This window comes from Pinus tabuliformis, chromosome Q (genome assembly GCF_031772625.1).
Source record: "Pinus tabuliformis cultivar Carrire ecotype Pingquan chromosome Q, CPIR1, whole genome shotgun sequence".
NCBI classification, from domain to species: Eukaryota; Viridiplantae; Streptophyta; class Pinopsida; order Pinales; family Pinaceae; genus Pinus; species Pinus tabuliformis.
This window is the reverse complement of record NC_142296.1, coordinates 592,690,047-592,711,777: the sequence shown is the minus strand read 5'-3', so window position 1 is coordinate 592,711,777 and position 21,731 is coordinate 592,690,047. Positions and strand designations below refer to the sequence as shown.

Sequence of the window (21,731 nt, the reverse complement as noted above, 5' to 3'; positions counted from 1 at the left end):
CTATGCCCTTCATCTTCGATTATGAAAAATATATCAGAATGCCACGTCCTTGATGTGCTGTCAACCTTCTCCATGTGTGAAGACAAAAGCTCCTCCAAACTGTCTAACAATTCTTGGATTGTAGTAAAATGTGATCACTTTATAACCAAAGTTTAGAGTTGGATTCAAATATATGTTTCCTCCACATGTCTCGACCTTGTTGAAAGTTGATAGCTTTAGATGATCCCTTGAAGATATTCCTTCTTCAAAAAAATTCTCTTTTTATTTAAAAATCGGTTTGACTGAGTTTAGATTATATAGCTTCAACAGTTTCGTAGCGCGCAAGGAAATTGTTGTGCATTAGTCATCTTCTTCAGCGGTTTCGTAGCGTGCTACGAAACTACTGTGTGATTCCGAAAACACAGTTTCAACCCAAAATTTTTCTATTTTGAGCCTCTTGCTATTTAAACATCCTTTCAACTACTCCAAGGCTTTTCAAAATTGAATGGAAAGGTATGATTCTTCAAGTAGGATTATAACAAGGAAGACCATCAAAATCTAAAACAAAACCTTACTTGATGTGTGACTGCCTTAAGGAAATTCTTTCTGCTGGCTTAACTGTATCTTGAAGTCTTTAATTTGTTTCTTCATGACTTTGATCCTATATCTGAGGTTTGTATTGACCTTTCTGATAAATTGAGCTTCCTTTATTGTAGGAACAGTCCAGCTATGGAATTGAACATTAAAATCAACCACCTCTGTTATTTGAAATGTCCTCCCACCGGGCTTGCATTTGGTTAAAATAAGCCTCCTTGATTGCAAATTTCCTAGCAGTTTTCTTCAGTCTAGCAATTTCAGAGTTGGCTAATTCCAATCTCCTTTTCAAGTCTTCCACACTATCTTCTTCTTGAATGGTAATTGCTTTGCCTTTATCCTTTCTTTCATGAGGCTGTGTCACCTCCCCTGTTTCGTCTACTCTTGGAAGTACCTCCTGTATTTGTTTAAACTTCCTCGTTATGGGTCTCCTGGGCTTAAAGACAAATTGATCAACCTGATCATCAAACTTGAGTTTTTTCGAGGCTTTCACTCTCTTAGCCTTGTCTTTTCATGACTCTATCAAATCTTCTTGAACTAGTGGAGACTCTTCAATGTCAATTGCTTGCAATAAGTCATTTAAGTCTCCCTTTGAAACAAGGCTTTCTTCAATAATCACTAACTTACCTCTTTCTTTAGCCACCTGGCTCTTAGTCCTTCTTCTTTGAACTCCTTCACCTGTGCTTGATTCATGTGCAGTTTCTTTGACCTGAGTTTTCTCTTTAAGGGACTGCTAGGGTGTATCCTGGATAGTCAATGGCCTGGCGGATTCTCTTACTTGTTTCCTTTCCTTTAACTTTGAAAACCTCTTGGATCTTGTTTCTTCTTGATGACCAGTTGTTGTTGGAAGATCTTTTGCAGCTTGAGGGCTGAGACTAGTCTTGTTCTTGAAGCCAGACATGAATATGAATGTGTGACAGTCCCTACCTATCCTCTGGAGTTCATGGTGAACAATCAACTTAACCAAGCCATGGTGGAACAATGAAGTCTCACAGGCTTCTTTCCTTTGCTGCACCTTGTCACACATTTTGCTTAAGCTGCGGAATAAGTAAAAAGGTAGATCAATAAATTTCTTTCCTGTGAAATGCAACAGAAGTTTAAAATGATATGAATACACCTTATTATATCTCCCTTCACAGGTAAGAAAATTGGAATATGACTCTTTGACATAACTTCTAGGAACAGACTTGTTTAAATTTGAGTTAATGAACTCCTGCTTCAAAAATTCTTTGCATGGGGTCATATCAAATTTGAAATTCTTAAACCAACTTTCTTGCCCCCTTGGAATCTCCATAACTATGGATATTATGTCTGGTGAGACCTGCAATTCTAGCATACCAACCTTTGAGTTTAGTCCTGTGAAATTCAGGGAAAATTCCTTGGTGACTTGTGCATGACCTCCCTGGATTTTCTTGCAAAAATTCCAACATACAGCTTGTTTAAATGCATGCTCAACTTCTCTGTTCTTGAAGGTTATGTCTAAACCTTCAGGTTCGTTTCTCAAACATCTGCCTGATGTGTGGTCTTTTCTTTCTGCCGATCCCTCCATGAAGGTTTGAAACATTGTTGCTGCTCAAAATTCAATCTCTGCCTTGCTTGAATGGCTGCCTCGCTTGATAACAATGTATTCAAATTGAAATCTTGTAGACTTGTTCCGCATGCAACGAATACAATCATCATTAAGACTGTGAATACCTGGCTTTTCTTGGAAATTTCAATCCGTGCGTACCAATGTACCTAGTGGTTGTAATAATGGAGATAAGTGGTTGGACATGATATGTGGAGTGCATAAACTGACAATGAATGACTCAACTATAACTTAACTTGACAGATTTGACAGTTAGGAAAGATTCGCTGCGGAATGCACGAATCTCCGATTTCGTAGTGCAGTCAGTGTAAATTTTGAATTATGTGCTACGAAATCACCTAAAACATGTTGCGCTATGAAATCACCTAAAACATGTTACGCTACGAAACTGCTAAAAAGGATTTATGCACTGCGAAAACACTTCAAAATGATTACATGCGCTATGAAATCACCTAAAGATCTTTGTGGCACATAGTAACCTTTGAACAAAACTGACACATGGTTATGAGACCGGTAATGAATGAGAACGACCGGTGATGAATGAGAATGCATAGTTGAATCAAGACTCCTAAGACTCAGACTCTAAGGCAAACAAAAATCAAACTTAGACTAGCACCGACCTTTACCATCGAACTAATGTGAGAAATTTTGGCATTGTTTCCTAAGTGATAACATACCTTATAAAAGGTTGTGTAATGGTGAGGTACTTGTAGTTATGTCAATATTGAATGTTTTGTGATGCATTTAACTCACTTTCAAGATTCATAAATGCTTGTGGATTTTCACATTAACATAATATAATTATGGTAATTTTCTTGATGCTAACCTAATGCAAGAATATGACTAGTGAAACTGCCAATTTTTATAAGGCAACCCTAGCTGTAACAATAGGCTTGTCTTCCCCTTACAGTGATTTAACAATAATATACAAACAAAAAGTGAGAAAGATTTAGTATGGTATGTTTATACTAAAGCATTATAGTTCTTTCCTCTGTGTTAATGAGGTCATCTTTTTAAGAGAAGATGGAAGTTAAAGGTGCATTGAAGATCTGTTTTATAACTTAACAAATTGATATTTACGACGCATTGTGTAGAATTCCTTGCTTGTTATAATGAAGTTCTTTAGAGAGATCCAATGGGAGTTGGTCTTGTAAACAAAGGAAACAATCTCAAAGAGATTTGTCATCTTAGTGAAACAATTTAGGATTATATACAAGTTGTCATAGTTAGACCTACCATGGCTGAAGGCCATACAAACCTTGCGTTGGCTTACAAAGACATGTATATGTATATATTTTAGATACTATGAGGTGATCTATTATTCATTTATTTGTGAACAAAGGTGTAGCTATTCATAGATTTTGCTCAAATTGCATTTCTATCCTACAATATTCATGTGGAAATTGTTATTAAGAGTTACAAACAATTCTTGACACTACATCTTGATTTTCCAAAAACAACATGCAATCTTTTGCATACCTTACAAGTTCTTATGGATTTTAATTTGTGGCCTTTTTTTGTTCTCATTCTTTTTAAGGTGGTGGAAGGGACATCATCGGATAAATTTATTTATTTAGTATTCTATGGTATTTTGTCTTGATTTTTTATGAATGTTTATCTTTAAGAGGTTTTTAGTGGGATACTGGTTTTTATCCAGGTGGTTAGGAAGTAGAGTTTGGATAAACTAGGGTTTGGAACATATATATAAATGCATTTTTTTATATAGTTTGAAATTAATCTGTTTAGGTCTTCTTTGGATGAACATAAGCTACATGTTGTCTTTCAAAATGGTAAGAATTCTATGATCTATCAAACCATTCATTCACGGTTTCAAGCACGTTTCATAAGGACTCAATAGATCCAATGTTCCTATCCATGGCCATACCAAACCCAGACATACAAGAGGTAGGAGCACATTAAACACTAAGGTTGCTATTCAAAACAACTATGTATCGACATAGCCTATTAATGAAGTTGCGCTTGTCTAGTAGAAATTGGAAAAAAATGGGTTTCTACATATAGTCTGACACCAATTGGAAAACTGTATAGCCACTTTAAAGGAGAGCCTTTGTAAAAAAAAGTATGAGAAAATTTGTTAGAAGAGAGTCACCAAAAACAACTTCAAAAGACTAAGATAAAATAGTGGTAGCACAACATATATTACCAATGCAATTGGACCTAAAAGTGAAATTATGGAATAAATTCATTCGTCATATGATTTCGAATTAAGCTGTCATTCTTTGAGATGTTGGTGACTAACTTTATTGAAAGCAAGAAAACCCAATATTCCATCAATATTTTTTTCCTAGATCTAGGTCCTCATTCTTAGAAGAAACTATGTTATCCTTTAAAATGGCCTCTATAAGAACTTGTAGTTTTTAATCTTCTTTCAAACCACTGGATGAAGCTTGTTCTTCTAGAGCAATAGAAAAAAATATTCCCACCCTTCTCAAACCACTGGATGAAGTCTGTTCTTCTGGAGAAGCAAACGAAAATATTCCCACCCTTCTCTTGAAAGATGCCTTTTGCCGAAGGTCCTTTGGCCTAAATAGTGACCATATGCTAGATAATTTTCATGCAATATTTTATTTTGATTACTAAAGAATTTGTATGAAACATATAATTTAAATTTTCCAAAATCAAGGTGTCCAATGCTATGTTTCTGGCGTTCTACACACTTTTTTAGTGGTCTAGAAGATGTCACCTACCTTACTTCTTGTGTCAAATGCTGTATCTAATCTGAAAAAAACAACAATGCTCTTATTATTAGAGCTCAACTCTCCTATTTCATATATTTCTTTTAGCAATCTTGGAAAACTTGCATTCACTTTTCAGTCATACACATAGTTAGGGGCCATTTCAATGGTTTTGGAATACTAGTGGGGATTGGAACAAAGTGGTGACTACCATGCTACCCCTTTTAAAACCACTAGATTTCAGGCCCCCCTTTATTAACTGTCAAGCATGTTGGAAAGCCAGATTGATGAGAAATTTTGCAGAGGAAGAGCTTCCTCCTCTAGATTCCCATGTGTCTATTGTTCAAAAGCTTAATCTACTATTGGCCTTTCCCAATTGCCTCTTATTTTGGATAGGATTCCAATCAGTTCATATTTCCTTGGTATAATGACAGTAAAGAGCACATTATCTTTCACATTTGGATAAAATGATCAAGAAAATTAGAATTATCTTATACTTCGTTTGTTGTTGTTTTTAAAATAATTAGGAATTTCTATGCCCTTTGTGGGTCCTATGCACCTGTAAATTGCCTTTTCGAGACCAAAATATTCATTATTTGGGCTGAAACACACCCTATTTTGGTTGAAATGTTTTGGAAACTAGGTCTGGAATTTTGAGGGAATTAAGTTAAGCAAATTCTTGAGTTTGGAACTTGTACTTATGCATAGCCTAGCGTAAGGTTTTCTACATCCTTGACTAGGCTGGAAAATGTTGTATCTAAACTAGTGTTTTAAAAACTGGCCAAAACGATTCAGAATCACCATAGCTAATCAAGCCAGACCCCTGCTCGGGTTGGCTCAGTACAAAAATATGTTCAAAGGCTGGTCTGTTACCGAACCTACTGAGTCAGTCACCAACTCATCTAGTCTTGTAATAGACTTGCTAGCTCGTTCAAGTCCAACTTAAACTGTCTGAGCCAGTCAAACCCAGTCATCAGCAAAATTTGGAGGGAAATCAGACTCCAAACTTGGTTATTTCTTGGTTTTAGTTTTTTTTTCTTATCCATCTAACCTCTCCCAAGCCTCTAAAAGCTACCCAATGTCTTCATTGCACCTGCTAGTGCTACTACTTCTATAGTTGCAATTGGAGATCGTGATGAGGAGGAGCCATGGGTTTCCTTGTCTAACTCTGATTCAAAGTCTGAGCCAGATGATGTTGGTTTCTCTAGTAGTAGCCAATAGTGAATAGTGACTAGTGATGTTTTACTTTTGTTGTAGAGGCCATTTAGAGCCTCCTTGGTTATTCATTTTTGTTTTGATCTCTATATCATCTATGTATTGGATAGTGCACTGGGTGCCATTTTGATATAATGGATGTATTCATGAGCCTACTTTGATCATACGTTGTCTTCTCTATATATTCTAATGCTTTGTGTTTTTAAACATGAATGAAAATATCTAAAATTATGTTTTTTCATTAAAAATAAAAATAAAAAATACTCAATGTTTTTTTACAACAATCGAATCATTGAAATCAAACTGGCCAAGTTGATACGGGGTCGCAGCCAGAGTCAACCCTCGGCTGGTTCTGCACACAAGTCAGAGTTTCAAAAAACTGATACAAACAAAGTAGGTGGGGTTGGTAGAGGACTTATCCATACCAGTGGTGAAGTTTTACTTGTCCCAAATGAGTAGTAGCACTAATGGAAGGTTTTCGTTTTAACGTGTACCATTAAGCAGGTTAGAAAAAGGTTCTGGTTGATTTATATTGTTGATTTCCTTGTATAGCTTATTTTTTGTGTAAATGGCCTTGGTGTGGGGAATTCTAAGAGTAAGCCTACGAATAGCCTTGCCCAGATCAATTCAAATTCCTACCTTAGGGGTGGCATTTGTGCCAAATTAGTATGTTTAGGTGGTGAAAGCTCCCACAACAACCTTTTCTACATAAATGTCATTTGCTTGTCCTACTAGTTGACATTTATATGTAGATTTTATGATTTGTTCCAGTTCCATTCAGTTTTGGAAGTCTATCCACATGTGTTAATCATGTGTATAGAATCTTGTTATCTTTCCCATGAAATTAGCGATATTAAGGAATACAAATGGCATTTGAGTGGTGAGAATTTATGAGCATTTGGTAGGAGTGGAAATTAAGGTGAATTAGTGCCTTATCCTTGAGAAAGGGTTTTTGTCACCCTTGAATTTATTTCATATGTATTTTAATTGCAATTGCAATTCATATTTCTTATGGCTATTGTTACAACGTGCATATTAGAAGAATAAATCTGTATAGTTATTGTAATTTTGCTATTGTTTTTTATAGCTATCATAACATTAGCTGTAGATTTATTAAGTTTTTAAATGTTGATGTTTTCTTAAGTTTGATTAGTGCTAATTTTGTTGTAACATCATGTTTTTCTTTATTTTCATAGAAGGCATACATACATATATATGTATATTCAGCTCATACTTGTGGCACTGTTTTATAGGCTAGTAAGTGCATATAAATTTGAGGGACTAGTTTAGCTATATTGGCTAGTCCAAGTAATGTCACTTGGTCAAAGATGAATATAGGAGAGGAAAAAGAATTGAAAGGTTAGTCTCTTGGCCTTCCCATCATCCCCTAGCGCTCCTATATTTCCTTGTAACTTCATTCTCAAAGGGGTTGTTGGTCAGGGGGAGGAACTATGTGAATTGTTCAATGACCATTGAGCCATGAACCACATTGTATCATAAGATTGTTGAAGTGAAAGTTGATCATTGAGCCATGAACTGGATTTCCTGTTTAGGTTTTCAGGGTAAAATACTTGGTTTCATTATGATGAATTCCTGTGTCTACTATGAGTATTTTACTATTGTGTGATCTCTTGTATGATGGCTTATTCTCAGTTGTGTTTTAATGATTTGTTATGGAAAATGTGCATTGTTGGAGGTTAATTCTGTTAAGACTCGATGTTTTCCATTTTCTTACTAAAAAAACAACCATGAAACTCAAATTGTCGAATCAAGTTGTTTTCACTGAGATGTAACTGTTGCGATTTCTTGCCCAAATTTGTGCTTCTGGTTTTATATAACAACAAGTATTAGATGATAGAGAGACCATTGCCACTTAAATAGGTTGTGATTAGTCTTTAAAAAACCTATACACAATAATTTATGAAGGATTTGGGCTGTGTGACTCTCTTAGAGCCCATCAATAGTCATTTACTGGAGTTTAAGCCCATACACATCAGCAAGGGCATTATGTTCTATGCAATACATAGTAGTCTTCTACCCTTTCATTGTTCAATTTGATAAATTCTTGTAGGCAGCACACCATGTGTACCAAGTTCAAATTTATAGGGTTTATCTGGTAGTCAACTATCGGGCTCAACCCCCACAAGTGGTTTTCCAAAACAGCTTTAGCATACCCTTAGAATTCATGGTAAGCTGACAAGTGGCATAGTGGCTTGATATCTAAAATACGTGGATGACATGATAAGAATAATAATGCAGCTTTGAGGTTATGCATGGCTATTCATACTAATTGGTATGGTTTCCCAATGTGTCTATAGAAGAATTTGCAAAAATAACTTCACAAATTATTGGATCTCTTTTTATTTTTAGATCCATTCATCACAAGGGATACAATCTCTTTGCTAAAGTCATTTCTTATATGGAGGAACAAAAAGTTATTCGTCTTTCTAGTCTAGTACTTCTAACATTTATGTCCAAGGTGGAATTTTACACAATTATTACATACATGGCTACTTACTTGGGAGAAAGTAGATTTTTTGCACACTAGGTCATGGTTTGGATCTATTCCATGTGCACCGTTTATGGAGAACCTTTGGAAAAAACAATTCAATTATTCATGCCTAACTTGACTTCTATAATGTGAACTACAACATAAGAAAGACACAATAGTTGCTTCACTCACTAATCCTCATTAGAACAATATTTGGCTTTTCATTTGTCTATAGGTTCATAGGTCTCTGCTAAAATGCTTAATTAATGCCCGATGTTGCAAAATACTCAACTTGGAAAAGCATCATAAGGAAATTCCTCACCTCATAATCTTTCCATCCCTCACATATCGAGTAGAAACATTTGGCAGGTCAAGGGTTAATTGTTGTAGGTGGAGTTTTGATTGAAGCAACACTACAAGATAAGGAATACTAGAGCAATAATATCAAATTAGATGTTTCCCAATATGAAATCTCTCACCTCTCAAATATTACAACATGATGATATTGGTCACTTTCGTAGTTCTCCTAAATAGAAGCATGAATTCTGGATCACTGATTTTGGGTTGTAATGCATTACACCAAAGCTAGTTAAGTTCAATTTTGTGTAATTCATTTTCTTTGGGAAATGCTCATTGTGCAACTTTAACTACAGTTAGTGCCAGTGGTGTCATGGAAGTACGCACAGAAGGTGCTACTAAGATTGCGGTGGGAAATTTACAGTCTCTATTTCCATTCCCATTGGTGACATGCCTAGAAAAAAACTAGGCATGCCCCACCTTTCATCTTCTAATTTGCAACAGACCAGTAGCAGTGGTCTTATAGAAAATTTCATTAGCACTGACATGCAACAAGCCAAATGGGAAGGCGTTTTGTTCGAAAATAATGGTGATTTTGGAGCATCATTTGATTATGGAAATAATGCATCTAATCATCTCTCTCTGATAATAGAAGAAACTTATTGTGCCCCTAATTTTTAAGTGCCACCTTCACTCCCTCTACTTACAAGACAACCAAATTCCAATTCTATGGATCACTATAGTAATTTTGATGATAACTATAGCTATTGTAAATTATTTGTTGTTGATTATTTTTGCAGCTAATGCTAGAAAGCCTCCAAAGATTTTATGTAAATATATATTTTTTGTGATTGCTTGCTAGAAAGTCCTATTTGTTAGATTAAGAAAGTGGATAGAGATGTCTGAATTCCAAATTTCTACCAAGTTCTATGTGAGGTAGCTACCAAAATTCTATATTCAGGTTGTATACTTATTGGGAAAGTGTTGCTACAAATACATTGTCACCAGGAAATAGAATCATTTCATTTTTTGTGGATTAATCTAACAAGGCACCTCAACTTTGATGTTGTTGTTGGGAACATGAGTGGAAGTAGCACTAACGGGATATCAAGAAAGCTTATCCCTAGCCAACATGGTTTGGTATTGTATGTGCAATCCCAAAGGACTTAGAAACAAAAAATACTACAAAGTTGTTGAAGGTATTTTAAGTCAAATGACCATTTGAAGTTCTATAAGTTAAAAACATATTTTCCCCACATATTGAGACTCCGAGCAGTACTAGATCTTATATTTAATGAAGAATTAGGGAGAATCATTACAAGGAACACTTAATTAGGAACTCTTGCATATGGAAGGAAATAAGGGTTACTGTGTAAGAATGGGGATTGAATAATTTTACTCAAAGGAATGAATACATGAAGGAAAGTCTAGAATTGATATTTTTTTTTGGATAACAAAAAAAGGCCTGCCAAAAACCTCCTCACTTACATGGAACAAAATGTCATTAATCTCACTTTTCTTTGCAAGTGATGAAACACTAACTAGTTTAGCTGTAGAGTCATCTAGAAGAGCCCTTGAAATGGTAAAAGTCAAGCCAGAGGATGTTGACCTGGTTTTTATGTGTACATCTACTCCAGATGATATTTTTGGTGGTGCTCCCCAAGTAAGTATCATATGATATTTATTCGATCTATAGCTGAATAATTATCATTAACCTGGCTATGACACTTTAATGTATTTGTACTCCATATTTTTGTGTTTTCTAATGTTTCTTCTTGGTTCAAATTGTTTGAGTTAATGTTTTCCATAATATGGGAGCTACTTGGACTAGAGAGATTATCCTATATCGTTAGCATTTTTATGGGCATTTATTAGTTATAGAATCTATATCATGATGGTATCATATTTTATTGATGTTATAGCAGTTAACATGGAGTTTAGCTGCATTTCATTGAGTGGCAACCAATTATTTTTTATCATGTATTGATTGGCTTGGTTAGCAATTGTGTTTCTCTAGGCTAATCTCTATTCAGAGGTGATGGATTTTGAAATTATACAATACACAATTTTGTTGATATCAAAACTCCTCGTAGTGCTGTATTTTTTGTTTTGAGATGATGTTTGTAGCCAACATTTGGGCTTTGTTGTGACAAATTTTGTGTTTAATTTGATATAAGTGGATGCCTTTAAAGTTTAAACTCATTATCTTTGTTGCATTGATTAAAAGAGAAGCATCTAACTAGCCTAAAAATGAACTGTAGTGACATTGAAGTTAAATTTGAAGTTCTGCGTGCATTTTTTCATTAACTTGTTAATGTTAGTTTCTGTTGTAGGGAATCACTTTGATGTTGGGTTGTTTTGTTATTATTACCATTTCAATGGATAGAAATGTGTCTTGAATTCATGTAAGTGTTTCCTTGGGGTGTGTTGAAAATCCTTGGAAATAGGAACATGGGGGAGTAGGTAAATGCAGATTTGGTCAAGCTTATTCTTAAAGGAATAGAAAGGGACATGGTGAGAAATTGGAGGCCAATCATTCTACTTAATTTTTTGTACAGTGTCAAGGTTTTAGAAGGTTTGATTTATGGTCATGGTCAAGGTCTGTTGTCAATGTCTATTATACCCTTATGTGCAATAATGCTTGTCACTTCACTAACATTGTTATTTAGTCTTGCCATAGTCTTCAAGACACCCCTTTATTCACTGTTGATATGGACATGTGGATGGAGCTTAAAAAAATATTCCAGGAGGAGATCTAAATCAATTGCAGGAACAGATTGAATGAACATCTAGAATCAACAAAAGAGTAGCTCCAAAAACTAGTGTTGCAAACATTGTGATTATCATGGTCATGGTATTATTGCAATGTCACAAATTTTACCCCAGAACGATATTATTGCTGATAAATTGTGCAGTGCTTTCATTCTCAAAAATATCATTGGAATATTGTAAATATCTCGATATTATCATGAGATGCATGAAATTATTTGACCTGCTCATCGATGGAGGGGCGTAATGTGAACTATTTGTGTTTTTGAATAATTTTATATTTCTTAAATTTGCCTTTATTTTGTGATATTTTCCTGATGTTGTCAATATTTTCTTTTCCGGATTCTCGGTTATATTTTTGCTAACATGATGTTTACAAAATTGTCAAAAACACAAGAAGCACCCCAATCAAATCTTCAAATCAACACTCCGGGTCTTAATCCAAATCAAGTTTAGTACTAGATCCAAGAAACACCCCAATAAAATCTTGAGCGCTCCAAATCATTGGATGTAACTCTCTGAATCAGACTAAGAAGCACTATGTATCAGCGCAAGAATATTGTTGAATCAATGCTCTTTCTACTCAAATGATCAATGAGAAGGTTGTGAAGCAAATATAGGGGGAATTATTAAATAGATGGGAAATGGGGTTTATGGCAGTTTTAGGATTTTTTGTAGGTTTATTTTTTCCTTTTTCTGGGGTTGGGGCTACAATGGTACAAAATTGGTCAAACTGTCTAGTTTGATTGGTTTTTTCCTGAACTAGAAGTTTTGGGAAAAACCGATCAATTCTAGTTTCATGGGTGGGTTCTTACTGGAAATGCTCAAAGAAGTACTAGAACTAGTTGCTTCTAGTTTGGATTGTCCATTTTCAAATTTCAATAACACTGAGCTAAACATGACTCTAAATATGTTAACTACAAGTTTATGATAAGATGAATGACATTATCCTTTTCTATTCTTGCATCCCCCCCAAAAAAATACGAAAAAAGGAATCTTATACCCATTGTTCTGGTTTTTTTGGGGAGTAAGGAAATGTCCCTTTGTGCGATGGATTTCATTGGGGATGAAGGGAATTATTGGCCATACCTGAGACATTCCTGGAAAATTTCAGGGATGCTCTAGGTGTGTCTGGTTTAATTTATTATTGCTTTATAATAAATTAATAATAGAGAGATATAGGGTAGGTATCCTATATAATTGCTCTTATCAAAATTCTTTTGCTTCATGAGGAGGAATCTGTACATGTGAAAATTTCTGACTTAAAGCATATGATTATTATCCTAGTTTAGTCTGTTGCTTCTCACAAATAGTTTCTATTGCCTTGTCAAAATCCTTCTGCTTTCTGAATGAACTTGTGTCTCTTGTTTGCAAATCTGTGAGTCAAAGATGATCATTCTATCATAGTTTAGTATGTTATTCCTTACAATTAGTTTATAGTGCCTTGTCATAATATATGCAAAGCATCCTTATTTTCCACATGCTAAGCATCGTTACTTTCCTTATTTTGTTGTTCCCTTATTTTTGTTATCTTATCTTATTTTTGTTCCTCTATCCTTTTGGAGCATACCTGTATTTACCATTTAGCCACCTATTCATGAATTTTTTTGAGTTGAGTCTCACAGTAGTTCAAAATCCAATCAAAAAATCATTTGGGAAATAACCTATAAGACGTATAGAAAAGGAAGCTTGTAATTGTTTTTTCATTCCCCAAGGAGACTTTGTTGTTCCCTTTTCTAAAGTTGAATTTTTACTTGGATAGTGAAACCCTCATAACTTAGTGTTGCCACTTGCCAACATATCCAAAGAGGTTTTCAATACCTTCTCAAATCAAATAGGGCATGTCTATATCACCATATATAAATTCTATAAAATTTATAGAATTGTTTATATGGTGATATAGATATGCCCTATTTGATATGCAAAGGTATTGAAAACCTCTTTGTATATTGCATAAAGACAAAAAATTACAAATGGTTGAAAGAGTTGATACTAGATGGAAGTTAGAACACAAGAAAACTAGAAGTAGACCATAACCAAGACGAGAAAGTGTTTTTCATATGAATAACTAGACTAACTGGCACAACATATGAAATATCATAGATAAGCATATTCTATTTTAATCATTCAATAGAATCTGATGGTCCTCTAACCCACATGTCCCATGGTTAGTAAACCACACTTCAGTCAATAGTTAGGTTTAGTGTTTTGAATTTTCAACAAATGAGTTCCCTTCAATGTTGTGGGCCTTGTGGCTGAGGTTACATTTGTTACCTATGCAAGGTAGCAACCAATTTCAAATGCCTTTACACAGACTTAATCAAAGAACTTCACTGTAAGAGTTTCTCATTGGGATATATTTAGCAATAATTGGCATGATTTGGTGTCTTCAAAACTTGTTCTTGTGTGCATTTGTGTATTATGTTTTTACAAAATTTCCAGTTCTCTGTTAGTAGTATTTTCTTCTCACATATGTAATGAAATGGTTCCACAAAATATTCCATCTACATTAATAATTATGTTGGTATATGAACATCTTTATGCAACCACATTCCTATTGGGTTTGAAGGAAAATTGCATGAGGTAGCCGCCACAAAGTGGCTTGCATCGTGATATCCAAATGAAAATTAATTGATATTAATGATTGTTCATGTGTTGATTTTATGGAAATATATAATTGTTCCAGTTTTTAAATGGGATCCAACCAAGGGTCTATAAAATATTTTGTTTTCAACTCTCAAAAGTTTCAATTTTTTTTGGATCTCATGTTATTGTTAGGATTACTTTTTTGCATTCTGACAACCTATCACTTTAGGACATAACAATTTTTCCCCTTAACCATATTAAATTGGTATTTTTTGTGTCAATTGTATAACTTTAAAAAATACAGTTTGTTACGTGTAGATTTAAGATATTTTTCTGTGAAGTTTTGCATTAATTATTCATACTTGTGATTCTATATTAGAAAAAAATACAATTTTGATATCAGGTACAAAGTGAGGTGGGTTGTATAAAAGCCTTGGATTTCAACATTACAACTACTTGTAGTGGCTTTGTGTTGAGTTTGTAACAACTACATGTTTCCTAAAAGGTGAGTTTTGTCTATTCTGATTGCTAATAAATCCAATTTTTTTTTGTATAATTCATTTACTTATGGTTAGTATTCTTAGAACAATTACAAGTGGTGGATTTAAAAAATGTTTTGGTTATTGGAGCAAATACTCTTTCTAGATATGTTGATTGGTCAGACCAGAGATCTTGCATTCTTTTTGCGGATGGAGCTGGTGTTCTACTGTTACAGGTAGACATCCTTTTTTAGCCTTGCAAATTAAGTTACCTTTACAAATGTCTCATTGCTTAGACTACAGGAGCTCCCATATTTACTTATCACTTTTCGTTGTTAAACATGATTTTATACCTTTCTATTTATATGTAAACTAAAAACTTCTTAAGTATTTGACATATCCATTCAAGTTTTGGTATTTTTACCTTGTTGTCGCTATAATCTCACATTGGAATACATAATTAGATGTTATATTGATTAGCTCATTGTGGCTTCCACAATAGATGTTAGGGCTAAAAAATCAACCATTCTAAAATAATGGCTACTTGCATAGCCTGCACAACTTGGAGCAATGATGTTGGGCACAAGATTTCATTACTCTTTCGATGGTGCAAAGCAATAGGTTATCTCTTTGTTATTGCTAGTAACCAAGTTACTCCCTTAAGTTGATGAAACATTTCCATAATTTGACCATGAAACTTCATGGTGAAGAGGCTCCCAAGTCCCCACAGTCATCCAATTTTCTGAAGCTAATAAGCCTAGCTAGATGTAACTTTGATCTATTTCCTATTAGTGATCCTTTTTGGTCCTTCACATTTTTATTAATTAAGCCAAAACATTCAAGGTACATAATATTTTTCCATTTTTGTTGTTTTGATCTGATCTAGTTTGTGAATTGTGTTTTCTTTTCAATGACATTAAAATGATGACAACCTAGTGTTGTGAATGTTCAAATATAGGATAAAGCTTATTTTGAGATCTCAATCAATGCGATTCAAAAATAAGCCTAAACTAGCTTAATTGGCATTTCTACATAGACATCATTTTGGTCACCTTCATATGCCAGGATTAGGGCATACCCATCATATTTACATGACCAGTTATATTAGGGAAATCATTAGGCTAATCTATACCAGTGATAAAAAAGAGACACCATTTGTTTTCCTTTGTTCTGAATATTTACATCCTCATATATACTTATTCTTATTAAAAATTCCTATATATATATATATATATATATATATATATATATATATATATATATATATATATATATATATATATATATATATATATTAAGAATTCCTCTGACCCACTTTTCAGTACTTTGACATTGATATACTTTTGTCATGATTTTCAATGGGACCAATATCAAACACAATGCATGCGACTTCCTGCCTGGTCCTCTGAAAAATAAAAACCTCGTTAGAAGACACCTTGCCATTGCTTGAAGTTCTTCATTATGCAGGAAACTGAATGTAGTAATTAATTTTTATATATGTAGAAACTGAAATATCAAAGGTGAAACTTGCTGAGGGAAATTGACTTATGATTGTTGGACTCTACACAGGGAAGGTGTTCAGTGACCTTGTTCGAGGCAGCTCGAGGAAGTGCTTCTTAGCAGAACAGTTGAACTGTGGGGGAACTTCACATGAAACCACTCGGTGGCGCTGTACTTCATTTTCAACTCAATGATTTTCTTGTGAGTTTTAATTCGAGATCAAATATCTGATTTGTTTCTAACACTAGTGTACTAGTTTTCTTGTTTTGCATGCATTCCTTGATTGTGCTCTCTAGGTGTTTCTTTTCATTAGCCATCCTTATTTAGAGTTATTTATGACATTTTGCACTTCTGAGAAGTATATTTACAGAGCCAGTAGAAACTGACTATGTGGAAATTTGCATCATATTGGGATTTTGATATTTTCTAATTCTAGCAACAGAGAAAGATTTTCCATTCCTTTGGGTAATGCTTCTCTAAATTAGGGTTTTCCCCTACTGACCAAGGTTGTGCTAAGTGTTATATTGTTTCTCTTGATGGTTTCTAATATCTTGGTTTCGTAAATCTTCTTTTTATTATCTAATTCTTAAGTTTTGTTATCTTGATTCACAATTGCAACTTTGTGTTTGTGGTCCATTAATTTTCATGTTGCAAGTACTATTAGCCTTATTTTTACTCTTTAATATTATGTTCTACAAAACTTTCTGCTGGTTCAGTTTGTGGCATGTCCTCTATCTTTGCCTTCCATGGAGCTAAATATGTTATAGACCTAAATGTTATAGGCTACGCCTTTTTTAATCTCTTACATCCTAAAGATAAAACAGGTGTCTGGCCACTTTTGGAATCACTCACAGTCTTGCTGTGCTGTAGAATCTCTTTTATTTGAAAGTACGTTGTCCATATAAAACAAAATCTTGAGGCTTATGGTTCGTCAACATTTAATTGCAAATACTTATTTCCTAAATGATTCTGACTTAAAATTTGAGAATGACTGTAGGATGGTCAAGTCCTTTTTGAGCATACAGTGCGCAAGCCAGATGCAATTAGTGTTCCTGTAGAGAGATTCTTTGTAATTCGCCAAGAGGTAGATACTACCTTTTTCAAGAATGTTTCTAACAAACACATAATGCTCCATGTAAAATCTGTGATATCAACATTTGGATGCTTAGTTCTGGACTCTGGAATGCTTTCATTTATAATAAAGGTTGCACTCATTGATTTGCAGAATGAAAGTTTTCGTGGCTTTGGTTTTAGAGATAAAGATGCAGCAGATGAGATGAAAGAGCATATACAAAAATCTGTGAAACCATTTACTATTCAGTGTGCTTCTTCGGTAACAATTACAACCAAGGATCAAGTGAAATACAAATCTGATTCAACTGCTCCACAAATTGAGGGAAGTTCTCAAAAGAAATCAGTACTGAATTGCGAAAGTGTGCCAAAACGCTCTTCAGCCAAGAGTAAATCTCTTTCTAGAGGTAATTGCACTGTAAAAGAGATTTTTGATTTAATATATGAGTTGATGATCATTTTTTTTTAATCAGAAATATTGGCACCTTGAAGTTTTATCTTCCTTTCACCTTTCATGGAACAATATATATATATTTTTAATGGAAACTAAGGTACATATGTTAAGTGCTGTAAATTTAATTTAAGGATGTATATTTGGCAGTTTCTTATAATTTTTCATTTCATGTCTATGTTGAACTAGCTCCGGAAGAGTCAAGTTCTTAGAAACCTCTAGTTGGAACCGTTATGTTTAGACCATCATTTACAAAGTCTCATTCATCTATAAAGTGGGAGAGATTCAAAAAGGGCTTGAGAGTTCTCTCCTCGATATTTGGTAGATAACTTAAATATCCATCATTCCAAGATAGATATACATAGACAAGCCGTGAATTTGTAAATAGGCATTTACCCCTTTTATCTGGATGTGAAATTCATGCACATATCAACACTCTTGGAGTTTTTAATTTGTTGCAGTTTCCACGAATCATGAAATGGAGATTGGATATCCTACAGTTGTTAAACATGTAGCTCACATTGGTTGGGATGGGCCATTTGTTAATGGTCGAAGCTGGGTATGACTTTCAAAACCAAAATATGATCAGATGTCATAGGAAAATAACATTTTCAAACAATATAGCCAAACATTGAATTGTTGGGTATCTTTTTAAATTTCTACTTTATCTCTTATTTTTGTTGGAGTTTACAGATGGATGAACTGAGGCCAGCTCCTTACTTCTCATTAGCTCCTCTAAGTGATTTTGTCTAGAGATAGGGTCCACGTTGGATCCATGATGCTGCATTTGCAGCTAGGTGGACTTCATAGGGCATGTGTCTTGAATTAGTGAGGAATATCAAAATTTATGCTTATTCAGTTGAAATTGGTTGGGTCAAACATAATATTTTAGATCACTCAAGATTGTTGCTGATATCATATCTTTTTGTTATTATATTTTTAAAATATTTACTGTCTTCACACTAATTTTTTTTAGAAGAATCCAATCCCTGCATGTAGCTAATATTTTAGGTTATTGGATCCTCGGAGGAAACTTTTTGTAGTATAATGGGCATTTCATAAATTATTTCCTTATTTTTTTTCTATGAATGGGATGGTTGCTTTTGTAAATGAATGAAAAATGCTAATAGTCGCTGATTTCTTCTTTGTATATCCTAAGCATGTTAGTTCATTTGAAAATTGGAATGATCACATTTAAGTATTTTTATCAACATAAATAAATAAATCCAATAGCAATATGCAACTTCCATGAAAATAGATCATAATTGTCTTCTTTATTTGTGGACACCCTATGGATGGTTTTAGGTGACCTTCATTATTGTAATGCTAATGTATTAAGTGTTATTAGGCTCTTCCATGACTTTGATAGAGTCCATGTCAAAACATTTTTGGTGTGTATGCCTTGTGTCCAAACAACTATCATTTTTTAAGGGTGGTATGACACCTAAAAACCTCCTGTATATCATATTTGGCCATGGTGTGCCATTGGAAATGAATGGGACCAAGTGATTGATTTTTTTTGTGGTTCTTTGTAATTTTAAGCAATTTTGTTTTGTGAAATTCCAAGGAACACTATAAAACATGCAAAAACAGGTATTATGATTATGCAGTTCTTTTAGACCATGTATTCAATGCCATGCAACAACTTTTCAAGAGTGAGATTATAGTTATGAGATCAAGAAGATGCTTTTTTGTGCAATACCAGATACAATGTTGAAACATTCTGGCATGGTTGTCCCACCTTCTTTCACTATCTTATTGTCTCTGAAATATTGGTACAGCAACCAACATAATTCTTGATATCTTTGTCCAGGTTGCATGGAGACATTTCAAGAAAAATGATGGAATTGTCACTTTTAATGACAACTTGTTGACCAAATAATAGAAGATCACTTTATGTGCATCAAGAATGGAAATAATAAAATATATATATATATATATATATATATATATATTAAAACCAGTTGGTAGATCATAAGAGAGTATTAATTTGCATACCTTTTCTTGTCACAAGTCTGTGATTTGTTGGTGTCTAATTCATTTTCTTGTTTATGGAAGTATCATCCTGAATTTCTATGATATATGTGGAAACTTGAAATGTTATATCTCTTTATGTGGAGGTACTTTGGCATTGGAATGCAAATGGATTTTTTAAAATAGAATATAAAGAACTGAATATCCATTTATTCTTCTTAAAATGCATTGTAAAGAAGAGAATTTTCTCTAATATTTTTACTATTTTATTTGGTAGAACACATGTTAGAGAATAATGCACTGCTCTTTTTCTCATTATGTTTGGAAATTATATCGAGTATTTTGTGTAGCTTCATTGTTGTTTGTTTTATACCAATAAATTAATTTCTATTTTGTGTAGTTACCAATAGAAATTAAGCTTCATTGTGTAGCTTCATTGTTTTTATTATACCAATAGCTTCATTTTTGTTTAATACGAATAGTTAGTTTTGTGTAGCTTCATTGTTGTACAATGTTGACCATAAGAGTATTAATTCTTATGGTTTATGACAAATATGGATGAGCATTAGGATCTTAAGATATTGGGGTTGTTTTTGTTTTTGAAACAAAAATCTTTTAGGATGTAAATGAATATAAAAGAAGAAAATCAAGTTGGTACATTTGGTTAGATACATTGGAAGGGGTATAAATGACATAGTTTTAGAAACAATTTCAAAATGCCATTTGTTTTTCATATATGACATTTTTGGTAGGTATTTGGAGATAACATGCGAAAATGATACTATGAAGTACAACTAGTTAGTGATGGACTTATTTTTATTTTTTTGACTCACACAAGAGAGGCAATATGAAGATACAACCAATAAATCATTATGTTAGTAGGAGGTTTCCTTCTTTTGGGGATCATGGCATATTGGGGCATGTTAACCGCCCACATGTATGGATAACCATAGGAGAATTTTTTTCTTCTCTAATGCAATTTTCCAGCTAGTTGTCATACATTATTTATTATATGTTGTCTTTTTCCTTTCATTTGTTTTCACAAGATATCTACAAATTTATCTTTTTAGATTGTAATTTAGCTGACATGATTGTTATTAAGTTATCAAGGTGTTATTTTTATATGGTGATGTTTTATTTGTTTTTTTCACATAGGGCATCTAGGCACATAGTGGCCACTATCACCCAACTAAAGAAAACTTGTTCGAGTTTCTTGCTTTTCTGGGGGAAAATGACATTGACATTGCTAATGTTGAGGTATGTCGTATAAATATTTTATAGTATACTTAATTTATATTCCAGTGTTCATCGTGTTTCATTTCTTATACTCAACATTATACATTCTTCCATTTTAGAAGAGGAATTTAGTATTGATGGTCAAAAACATGAATTGAAGAAAGAGGAGAGCAATAACATTGGAGCGACAAATGTAGAAAGAAAGAGAGAGAAGAGAATCAATCTATAGATACCCTTAAATATCATATCTCACATGAGGCACACACATAAAGACTGATGATCAAGTCTTTAGAGTTGGTGAATTCACCTACAATGCCTTGACAACACAATGATAACGTTTTGAAGTGATGAAACAAAATTTCATGTAAATTGCTGTCGAACCAATATTAAGATGGAAACTTGTATTGTAATACTTACACATTTCATATAATATAATGTGGTTGAAATTATTTATAGTTGCACTTGAAATTATTTAGTATTGTAATTAACATATGTAACTTCGTGTTTTCATATTAGATGAATATGCATATTGTATGAGATTTTTTTAATTTAGTCACAAAATCATACTAATTAATTATGTTGATTAATAATGAACACATAAAATCAATCTAAAAATACTAAATTAGTAGTTTATATTGATTAATGGTGAATTCAAATAAAATGAATTTACAACTAAATTAGTTGTTTATATTCATTATTAATGAAATTAAATGAAATGAATATAAACTACTAAATTAGTCGTTTATATAATGAATATGAAACTACCAAAAAAATATAAATGACTACTACAAATGATGATTAAAAT

At 33.4% G+C, this 21,731-nt stretch overlaps 1 pseudogene; it reads right to left on the bottom strand.

The window, feature by feature from the left end:
* Positions 1–3,983: 3,983 nt before the first annotated feature.
* LOC149220841 (uncharacterized) lies at positions 3,984–13,212 on the bottom strand (annotated as a pseudogene).
* Positions 13,213–21,731: the final 8,519 nt, after the last annotated feature.